Source organism: Bactrocera tryoni, unplaced genomic scaffold (genome assembly GCF_016617805.1).
Source record: "Bactrocera tryoni isolate S06 unplaced genomic scaffold, CSIRO_BtryS06_freeze2 scaffold_42, whole genome shotgun sequence".
Taxonomy (NCBI): Eukaryota; Metazoa; Arthropoda; class Insecta; order Diptera; family Tephritidae; genus Bactrocera; species Bactrocera tryoni.
The window spans coordinates 63,785-75,883 of record NW_024396121.1 but is presented as its reverse complement, the minus strand read 5'-3'; the positions used below and the strand labels follow the sequence as shown (position 1 = coordinate 75,883).

At 35.1% G+C, this 12,099-nt stretch overlaps 1 pseudogene; it reads right to left on the bottom strand.

Annotated features, from left to right (window-relative positions):
* Nucleotides 1-6,632: 6,632 nt before the first annotated feature.
* On the bottom strand, nucleotides 6,633-7,625 carry LOC120781165 (annotated as a pseudogene).
* Between the last annotated feature and the right edge of the window lie 4,474 nt (nucleotides 7,626-12,099).

Below are 12,099 nucleotides of genomic sequence, written 5' to 3'. Positions count from 1 at the left end.
AAATGCCTTTTTTTCGACCTCCTAACTGTATATAACCCCTTAAATGAGTTAAGCCTCCCCCACTCTATCCGAGAAAAGCTAGCGCACCCTACCACAACACACCTCACCTAATAGGAACACCAAATTCAACATCTGGAAATAACTTGCACCAATACACCATACCTGGGGACAAATTGAATTTCACCACAGCAAATAGCCACTATCTAATACCTAACAAAAGGATTTGATCATCGCTTTTTTAACACTTTTTTCGTTTAATACTTTCGAATAGAAACGTTGACCACACGGTTCCTACGCGTTGACCTTTCTCGCATAGTAACATTTGTTTATACATATACTTATGTACACATTCGCTAACATACGAATCCGTGTCAACTCGATCGCCAACGCCGGAAAATAACTCTCGGAATTGGAATCTCGCCGTCCCTTCCGTGGATTATATTTACAAACTATATATGTTATATTATTATATTAATTCAGTGATGTAAATAAAATTGTTGAAAAAATAAAGTGTTTACAAATAAAAAACGGATATTTTCATTTTAATTAACGCAGTGGTAGCTGCACCCCACTATATTGAGTGTACATTTAAACAATATAATTGTTTTTGATTTATAATAATCATGCGTGGCTTCGTGAACAAGCCACGAGTGTTACCGATCCCGATGAAGCAGTCAAATATTCTGTAGAATTCTTTGAATTCGCCGGCTTAACATACGAATGCCACCACATAACTTGCGATTAAATTTTGGCTCACTTGTCATTTTGCTTCTAAAAACATTGCTCATCAACTCGCATTAAGATAAAATTGGGAATGGTCGTTCCAGTATCCCTTTTTGAAGAGGTCTTGCGCAAAGAGGGAAGGGGCCCCCTTCATTTGAAAGGTAATGAACGGAGCTTTTGAATAATAGCACCCTTCCCCCCTACGACCACGGGGGGCTCTAGGGCAGCCTCCTGTAAATGGTGTAAAATCGTAGTTTTTCCATACAATTTTCACTAATTATTATAAAATTTATGTATTTTTACGCATAGAGTGACTCTATGTTTATTATTTTTAATATTTCAATGAATTAAAGTGGAAATCCACTTTACTTAAATAATAACAAGTAAGGAAGAGCTAAGTTCGGGTGTCGCCGAACATTTTATACTCTCGCATGATAAAGTGATAATCGAGATTTCATTATCCGTCATTTACATATTTTTCAAATATCGTATTTGTGTAAAGTTTTATTCCGCTATCATCATTGGTTCCTAATGTATGTATGGGCTTATTCGAGCTTGGCAGTACTGCGCAATATTGCGCAAACATCATATTCGATGTAAAAATGTTTCAACTCGTGCAAAAGTCAGATGTTCGAGCGAGTAAAAATTTGACACTTGATGCGCGCCAAATGTCATCATTATGCATCAAAAATTTTTCTACTGCGCGCAAATATTTTATAGTAATTCTTAAATAGTTGTATTTTGTTGCTTCAAAAATTTTTGTATTGCGCGCCAATAATGGAAGAAGAGAGGTAAGTAAAAGTGGTATTTATTGAACTTAATAATATATATTATATCGTGATTTATATTTTTTCAGTGAAAAGTTAAATTCACCGGTTACAAAACTTCTAGTAAGATCCCGACTTGACCTGGAGCCCGAGTTTGCTGGCGGGAAGAGGAAAAAGTCTGTCCTATGGGGTATGGGAATATTTTAAGGATTTTGATAACGTTTTCGGAAATAGGCACTCCATTGAGCCTCCCATAAGGAACCTCCAGAGCTCACTGCAATATTTAGTTGAAAGTGGAGTGAGTGAGGAGGAAAGGTGCGTGGAAGAAAGCGATGCAGAAGGTGTCAGTCGAAAAAAACGACCAAAAACTATTGTATATGAAACATTGGATTTTTTTAAAAAAGAAGCGCGGAAAGAGCAGATTCGGCACGAAGAAACTATGAAGATCGAAAAGGAAAAATTGCTGGTTGACAAGGAAAGGTTTAAAGCAATGTTGGATTTGCGGCAAGTTTTGGAGGGATTGTGCCAAAAATAAAAAGTGTTCATTTTATAATAAACTTTATGTTTATATTAATATAATATATATTATTATTATAAGTATGAGTTCCTATTTTCAATAAAATAAATATTAATTAATTAATTAATATTTTATTAAAAAAGCAGAAAATGGTTTAGTATTCTAGGGTAGGTGATTTTAATTAAATTAACTGATATAACAAGATTTCAATCAATTAATCATTTATTTGATATGTACATACATACATATATACATTATTGAAATAATACTTCTATGAAATAAATAGCATTTTCAAGTTATTTCGTCTGATAATTCCTTCATTAGTGTCATTTATATTTTCAGGTAGTTCAATCATATCGGGATCATTTGAATTTTCTAAATTTTCAGGCATACTCTTATGATTGTCTTCAGAATGAACCGGATTGCTTCGCAGTATAAAATTATGTAAAATTGCGCAAGCTAATATCACAGTTGATATGTCTTCTATATTGCGCATATCAATATGATTCAATATTTTGAACTTAGCCCTGAAAATTCCAAATGTTTTCTCGATAAATACTCGGGTTGAACTCATATAATAGTTGAATTGTTTTTCCTCTCTGGAAAGATGTCCGTTATCTCTAAAAGGAGCAATTAAGTATCTTGAAACAGGATATGCTGAATCGGCTAGAATAATTGCATCTTTCGCAAGTTTTATTTGTCCAGATGTGATCCCTTTGTAAAGTGGACTATTTTTCCACACATTGGCATCATGACAGCTACCTGGGTAGCCGATGAACACATCTAAAAAACAGAACTTACTGTCGCATATGGCCTAAATAATTGATTATATAACACTTATCTTAAAATAGATCATTAGCCAAGTACATACCTGCATAATAACTGAAAAATTTCCTTTACGGTCATAATAACTGATTGCATCTGTTTGAGGAGTGTTAATTTTGAAATGCGTTCCATCTAAGCATCCGACAACAAAAGGAAATGAATTTACCCGGCTTGTTTGAAAGTTTTCCATTATTTTTCTCTGCTGTAAAACTGACGGTCAACATATCTCGTTTTAAAGTTTGCAGATTGTCTTGATTGTTTTAAGGAAAAGTTTGTGGGCAGTTCCTTGCCCAACTTATTAGAATCTATCGGCAAGCTCTCGATATGTGACTCTACTATTGCTTAGCTTCCAAAGAGTCATATGCAAGGAATGTTCCAAGGAATATTCCCCGTGTGGTGTTGACCAAAAAGGTTCTAACGCATTTTTCAAATCCTAAGACAAATTAATTTATTTATCACGTACTTACACAAAGTAAACAACAATACTTACTGCAAATATTTCACGAGTCATGCGAGAATGCGTGAAATATGTATCATCATGGTACAATGGAATTGTTTTCCAAACCTTTATCATCTTCGTCACTGTTCTCTTCTTTGAAATTTCAGCGAGGAACCACTTTCTCTTTCTTAAAAAATAGCGTTATATTGGAAGAAGGCGTGCTTGTGAACCGATTTCACCCATATTTCGTACATGTCATCAGGGTGTTAAGGAAATATTATATACCGAATTTCATTGAAATCGGTCTAGTAGTTCCTGAGATATGGTTCTTGGTCCATAAGTGGGCGAGGCCACGCCCATTTTCAATTTTTAAAAAAAGCCTGGGTGCAGCTTCCCTCTGCAACTTTTTCCGTAAAATTTAGTGTTTCTGACGTTTTTTGTTAGTCGGTTAACGCACTTTTAGTGATTTTCAACATAACCTTTGTATGGGAGGTGGGCGTGGTTATTATCCGATTTCTTCCATTTTTGAACTGTATATGGAAATGCTTGAAGGAAACGACTGTGTACAGACATAGCTATAGTAGTTTCCGAGATATGTACAAAAAACTTAGTAGGGGGCGGGGCCACGCCCATTTTTCCAAAACAATTGCGTCCAAATATGCCCCTCCCTAATGCGATCCTTTGTGCCAAATTTCACTTTAATATCTTTATTTATGGCTTAGTTATGACATTTTATAGGTTTCCGGTTTCCGCCACTTTGTGGGCGTGGCAGTAGGCCGATTTTGCCCATCTTCGAACTTAACCTTCTTATGGAGCCAAAGAATACGTGTACCAAGTTTCATCATGATATCTCAATTTTTACTCAAGTTAAAGCTTGCACGGACGGACAGACGGATGGACGGACAGACAGACATCCGGATTTCGACTCTACTCGTCACCCTGATCACTTTGGTATATATAACCCTATATCTGACTCTTTTAGTTTTAGGACTTACAAACAACCGTTATGTGAACAAAACTATAATACACTCCTTAGCAACATTGTTGCGAGAGTATAAAAACACTGAAAATTAAAAATGGTAGATGTATCGGTAATAATGCATAAAAGTAGTTGAAGTACTAAGATAACCCAACCAACCATTGTACAAGACCCCCTTAATAATATAATTGGGTTTTCATTTGTATGGAGTTTTTTTATTTCGTGTTATACACATATTTAATAACACCGAGTAACGAAATAAATGGGTCTGTCTTTTTTGTTTGTATTTCCCGCCTCCATAGAAATTCTACTATTACATCAGCAAAGTTTGCCGGATTATTATAATTATCCTTATAAAAAAATATCTTCACTACACGCCAATGAGATTCGATTCTTTGGGTGTGTGTGCCATCCTCGGCGATGAATGCATTGCCAGGGTCACTATGGTTAACCTTTTCATTGATGTAACTATACTCAGAGAGGCATTCATATGCGCGCCAAAAATCGGTTCTTATGGTTGTTCCTTCGTGTACATGCTTACGAATAAGAAGGATGAGGACCTCAGCGGAACGTACATTGTCAGGGCATACCTCGAGTCTGAGGTCCTCACTGCCATCCTCTATCATTCCCAGCACCCAATGTCCTTCTACGCGGCTTCATGAAAAAAAAGAAAAGTATTTGAATAAACATAATTGCATTATATATAAATAATTATTATTACCTTTGTTGTATTTGCGTTTCCCGAATTTACTTTCGTTAATCTGCACTACCTTACCTGGACCACCAATCTTCCCTTTGACTTCTTGGTAGTCTACCTGAAATATAACTACCGCTTCCCTGCAGTAGCTATACCAGACCGAGATAGTGCCAGAAAACAATTTTTTTCCAACGCTCACATAATCCTCCCTATAAATACCTTCCCGCGTAAAGCGGTGGAAAAAGCAATACATGTGGTAAAACACGTGGGGAAAGCTTAATTTGGCGCCTTCAAACCACGTGCCCGCTGCCTTTGAAATAAGAGACTTTGTCTTATAATTGCCACTAGAGCATTTAAAGTACCCTACTGGGTGGCGTTTGCGCAGTGCCATTTGGGTTTTGTGAACGGCACAAAGCCGGCTATTTGGCAACAGACCGTATACCTCGGCAAATGATACACACAATTCATGTGAGCCCAAGTATTTGTCCATTTGCACTATATTCCACTGCTGTATCATGGTAGCATCACGACACAATACAGCTGCAGCGCTCGTGGATGGAATATCATCATCTTTGAAAAAAATTAGATATTATTTTATATAATACTGTTTTCAAAGAAAATTTCAAAGCTCCCTGAAACGCGCCACAGGCGAAAACTTGGATTAAAAAATTGCGCGATTTTGTATTCCAAATTTTCATTATATGGACGTAGTCAGCCCCATCACGCAATCCATCGTAGACTGTTTTTTCGGGAAAGTTACGAAACTGCTAACATGCAATTCGAACAGTTCCGAAAGTAAGTTCGAAATTCGTAGAGTTGCATTCACTGAACTCACTCGGAACGGAAAATTTTTAAGTTTAGAGGAATTTTTGTACGACAGGTTTGTGCTAACGGAGAAAAAAATTTAAAAAAGAAAAATGTAAGTTTTAAATTAAAAATAAATACATATGTTATAGTTTGAATTCAATTAAAAGTTTTAATTGATGATATTAAATTGATAATATTAAATATTAAAACTTTTAATTGAATTCAAACTATAACATATTTGTTACCAGTAAAATAATCTTTAAATTTCTGCAGGTCCAAAGTAAAAATAAAAAGGAGCAGTCAACTACTGGTGGGGGCAGAAATAGGCAGCACCATTTCAATGAATTGGAGGAAGCGGTGATAACACTAACGGCATTGCAAACAAGTACAAGTGGTATTGAGAATACAGTGAGCATCTTCTTACCTATTGTAGCCGACGTGGGCAATGAGACAGAGGCTGGCGTAGCAATGCCATCAGTGACCTGTAGTCCAGCACTGCCTAGACGTACTACTAGGCCACCGGAAACATGTACAGCCGATTTAATTAAAGAACAATTTAATATTCAAAAATAATTTCAAGAAAAGATTATTGATAAGTTGGACGATCTCTCATTACGTATGCGACGAGTAGGCAGAGCATTGGAAATGCAAAATGATTTAAAAAAACGGAAATGGAAGAAATTAGAAGGCACAACATAGCTATGGAGAATTTGATAGCTACTAAAAATTCCATTAAACAGCAAATGTTAGAGGTAGAGGAGAAAAAATTGCAAGCCATGACAAAAAATAATTAAATTAATTAAATAAATACTTAATTAAAACTATAAATATTTTGTGTTAATATTTATTTAGGATATTATACTCGTTGCACATATAGCTTATCTGATTTGTGAAGCTGCATCATTATAAGTTGATGAAAGAATTTCATTACTTTCTGTAAAAATATTTGGTTCCGAATTATTTTCGAAACTTTTATCATTCACGCGATAGTGAATGCAAACGTTGTGTAACGCTGCCGAACATTAACGATTTGAGATGCCTTCCATGGCTCGTAGTGAAGCTCACGAGCACCCAGAAGACATCTAAATCGATTTTTAAAAACTCCTATTGTTCTTTCAACGATATTTCTCGCTTTTGCATGTATTTTATTATATTTCTCTTCTGGGCTTCCTGAGGGAGGGGTACGGAAGTGTGTCATTAACCATGGTACTAAAGCATTTCCAGCATCTCCTGTACAAATATAAAATTTTGGGAATTCTTGTAATATATAAGTATGTTTGTATGTATAATACCCAAAAGCCAACTGTTTCGTTCACCATCGAGGTACTTTTTCTCATGAAAATAATGAGCATTGCTGACATTCCATATGTGGAAGTCGTGATTGCTGCCAAGAAACTGAGCATTCACATAACGTATTTTCATTTTATTGTCACATATCTGCAAAACATTGATTAAGATGTTTGAAATGCGAATTTGTCACCAAACTTACAATCATGGCATTGATACTAAAGTATCCTTTGCGGTTATAATAGAGAAACTTATCTTTAGTTGGAGCAACGATTTTAATACATATGTGTCCCGTCTACACACAAAATCGCGCCTGGAAATCCGTATTTCTGAAAAAAATCCTTTTTCGCTTCACTTTTTTCAACGTTACTTAACTCGAGGTTTATCCACTGAGGGCACAAATGGGACTGAAGCAATCCCAATACCTCTTTTAAGATGCAACAAAATGTTGACTGAGCCATTGGAATATCAAAGTCTTTACCCACTCCATGCTGATAGCCTCCTTCAGCTAAAAACCGTAAAACCGAAGACAATCGATGAAGTAAAGATATAGATGAAGATCTTGAAGAACTTGCATTCCTCTCTAGAACATCGAGGACATACGTCAAGGTCGCCTTATTTAACCGATAGTTTTTAATAAACCTGTTTTAGAAAAATAATTTTATTAAAATTTAACAATGAATTTTTGTGGATTTTTGAACTGTACATTGTTTCGTCCACATCGAAAGGGTTGCTCTTGTCCCTCAGTGATTTTCGGTGAATTTTTAGATCACGCCGACTTCTCTCACGTTCTTCCTCAAGCAACATAAATAACGGGAAGAATTTAGTATACCGTCCCAGGATTTCAAGGATAAAAAGGATAAAGGATGGAGGTGATATTATCCTGATCAAGGATATACATATATGGTTATAGCCGCAGGAAGATTATAGTTTAAGAGATATTCGCGTTTAAAATTTAAAATTTGCAATATTTTAATAACATTTTTTCTATATTTAAAATTAATTTTGCACTTATATTTTTCAATTTTATATACACTAACACGTCACTAATTCGTTTGTACACATTTATTTTATATCATATGTTGCAAAAATAGCTTTTATTATACATTTAAATTATTGTTGAATTATGACTATTTAATAATAACAAATTAATTTCAAACTGTCAAATGATAAGTGTTACCTTATCGACATTATTTTTTAAATAAATTTGTCAAATAATTAGTGTTAACGTACTAAAAAATTTTACAACCTAAAACAAAAAAAAAATAAAAAGAAATATTATACCCTAAATAAAGGAAACAAAAAAAAAATCTCCTCTATCCGACCATACCAATTTTTTTCCCGAAATCCTGGGACGGTATACTAAAGCCGACCCTAAATAAAAAGGTTAGCGAATACATACTTATTTTGTTCGTAAAATCAATTTGAATACAAACGATTTCACTTTTATTAATCAAAATTTAAATTTTTTCTTCTACACAGCTAATTTCGAAATGTCAAAATTCAAAGTTAAGTCTGGCAACAAAAGTTTCGAATTCACATAGATTCAATGACAGCAAATTATGCGTATTCGTAGCGGACATTCGTATTCGTAGCTTCGCCATAGATAACTTGATCAGATTCTCTTTTCTTGCTCTCTCGCTCGTCAGCTGGCAGGGCACCCTGATCTGTTTTTTAAGCTGGCAACAAAACACAATCAGGGTGAAAAAGGCGGGATGCCAGAATAATAGCGGTAAAATGAACTGCCAAAATCAGTTCGTTGTTAAAATTCGTTTGGAAGTCAGTTTGTGATTATTTATTGTATTTATTATTTATTAATTTAGTGCAGTTTTAGCAGTAAAAAAAGTGCGTAAGTTCATTACGGAGTTACAGAAGAAGTAATGTGAATGTTTTTTAGAAGATATTTTTGTTTCTTATAGGAAATATGCCGCAATCGAAAAAATGTATAATGGGGTGCAGAGGACAGCAACGTTTTTTCAACTTCCCAAATCAGGAGAAGGATGAAGCCAGGTAAGAAATTTTATACTTATTTGTAAGTTTTGTAGTAATTAATATTTATTTGTTAATAAGTGGTTAAATATGTAGTTGTATAAATGAATAATGGTAGACACGATGTAATTATTATAGTAATTTCTTTGTTTTAGATTTTAAGCTAATTCTAATTAGTTTTACTATATATTGTAAAATATTATTTGAAAGAAAGCATGATGTAGATACTAGTCATCTTTTGGTTTTAGTCATTAACTCAATTTAGCTTAATTTCCTATTGGTTTCAATATATATAAGTGTGTTTTAGGCTGTTAAAATGTTGGTTGTTTGTAAATCGCGTTTGTTGGTTGAAACATGTAGCAATAAATAATCAAATATTTTAATTATAGGCTTTAAGGATATGGGTTATTTATTTTGTTTATTAGATTTAAAAATTTGGCTGAATCTTTTTGGTGTGGGCAAAATAGGCCTAAATTTATGTACGCCTGTGAGCGCCATTTCTCCAGAGAAATGAGGATGGAAAAGGTTGATGACCTTTGCAGTACCTAACAATAATTTACCAAATGTACCTGCACCCAGTCTTCAAGGTAACTAAATTTTGGCTCCCAATTCTCCGATAGAAATGAGAGCAGACGATTTTTACCCACAATGGTGGTGGAACAAAACGCGCTTCAGTGTCACGATACGAGCGGATCTAAATTTGCTCGCATCTGTGGCAGAAGAGGCTCAAATAGAAATTAGGGATAGTGTCTTTGATCATGCGGATCAAGACATTAGTTTAATGACATCATTTGAAGATGAAAGCTATGTAGACAGGGGGAGTCAAACAAATTTGAGTCTGACAGCTGTAACTAATAAAGACCAAAAACTGGTTGAGGAGAATAGGAAGTTGAAGGCTAGATTAGAAGAAAAAGATAGAAAGATTAGTTACTTGCAGTACCAGTTGTCAGACCTTTCGCTGAAATATGCAAATTTAAAAAAAAAATTAAAAGACACGGAAGAGGGGTTCAATTCTACTATGCATTTATGTAGCCTGCTTCCCCCACAGATTAGAGCCATAGTAGAAAATAGTTTAAAAAATAATAATAGGTACCCTAAAGGTCGTAGATACGACAGCTATTTCAAAACCTTAGCTTTAGGTGTATACTTTCTGTCTCCCTTAGCTTATAGGCACCTAAGGTCTCTCCTTAGATTTCCCGAAGAGAGAACACTTGATGATTCGTTTCAGAATGGCCCCGTGACCCAGGTTGTAATAACAGTACTCTCAAGTGTTTAGAGTTGAGAAGCCGGGGCTTTACAACTCAACAAAAATATGTGTCCATTTTATGTGATGAAATGGCTCTGAAGAGTCATATGCAATACTTGCAAAGTATGATAAAATTGTAGGATTAGAAGATTATGGCGATGAAAATCGAACTTGTAGAATAGGTACCAGCGCAATGACTCTTTTGGTTCAAGGTATCGGTGGCGAGCCTTGGACCCATCCTCTAGCTTATTTCATTGTCCATGGTTCCTGTAAAGGTGATGTTGCCAAAAATATATTTTTCAGGCCATTACCCAATTTCAGAATATAGGTCTCATACCTTGCCATTTTGTTTGTGATCAGGGTCAAATTTTCTCAATTTAGCTCAAGTGTTAGGAGTTTCTGAAGCGCGTCCCTATTTTTCAGGTAAATGGCAAGGAAGTATACTTTTCAATGATTGTCCCCATCTTATAAAGAGTGTTAGGAATTGTTTAGAAAACTTTTAAAAATAGAGTTAGTTTTAAATCGCGCCTAGTTAGCTGGTCCGATATTGTACATTTTTACAATAAAGATTCCCAAAATCCTGTCCGGTCTGCACCCAAGCTTACCGATGCGCACCTTTTTCCCAACAATTTTCAGAAAATGAGTGTTAAACTAGCTACCCAAGTTTTCAGCGACACTGTCGCTTCCGGTATGCTCGCAGTTTATAGTGCAGGGCGTTTGACTTCCCCATCTCCTACTTTTTCCAATACCGCGGAATCTATTTTGTTCATAAATAAGTTATTTGACATATTCAACAGTCGGAATTTTGATGCAATTTTACCGTGTAAACAAGTTTTTCGGGCATCCCAGAGCAAACACAATTTCTTCGTGAGGCTGCCAACCTCTTGTAAACAATTAGGATAAAAGATGAAGCAGTGGTCTGACATAACCAATAATTTTAATTATATAAATGGTTGGAAAACAAACATTTCTAGTTTGGAATGTTTGTGGCGTTTTTTGTCACACGTCGGCTTCACTCACTTACAGACGAGACGGCTTTGTCAGGATAGTTTAGAGCATTATTTTGGACAGATTAGAAGAGAGGGGTGGCAGAAGTGTAAGAATAACACCTTACATGTTCTGTAATTTGTTTAGGAAGTCATGGGGATTGCGATATGCAAACATAGTTATAAATGGAAACTGTGAACCGATAGCTCAGAACGAACACTTTTCTCCAGATTTATCAAACCAAATTCTCCAAAGTGTGTGCAATGATAATTTAGTCCAAGATTTATCTTGGCAAGAATTTCAGGGAGTTTACCTCGACCAGAACACGAATTTAATAGGCTAAGGTTAGACCATCAGGCAGGAGTTAGAGGATGTAGAAGTAGATTTTCTTAAAGCAAATGCATATGCATACTTTTGCGGTTATCTTTATTTAAAAGTTTTTAAGACACACACTTGTACCCAACCATTACCTTATTTAGGAGAAGAAGAGGTTTCACCTGATTTTTATTTCATTCAGCAGAGGCAAATTGACAGGTGTAATTTAATTAAACCACCCCAGAGATTTTTAGACTATATTAAGGAGTTAGAAGATATTTTTTAATAGAGAATTTGAATCCACCTGTCACAGAATAGGAGTAGGCCAAATTTTTATTCGATAGAATGAAGCATGTCAGACCAACTTTATCTGCTGCAACAACTGTGACTCAAATGTAGTTTTAACTCTTTTTGTTAGGACGAGAATATTCTTCCTCGTAAAGTTTTTTAATAGAGATCTTACTAGGCCCAATTTTAGAACTAAAATTCTTTGTGTTTCTCATCTGTAGGATAGGCTGGCA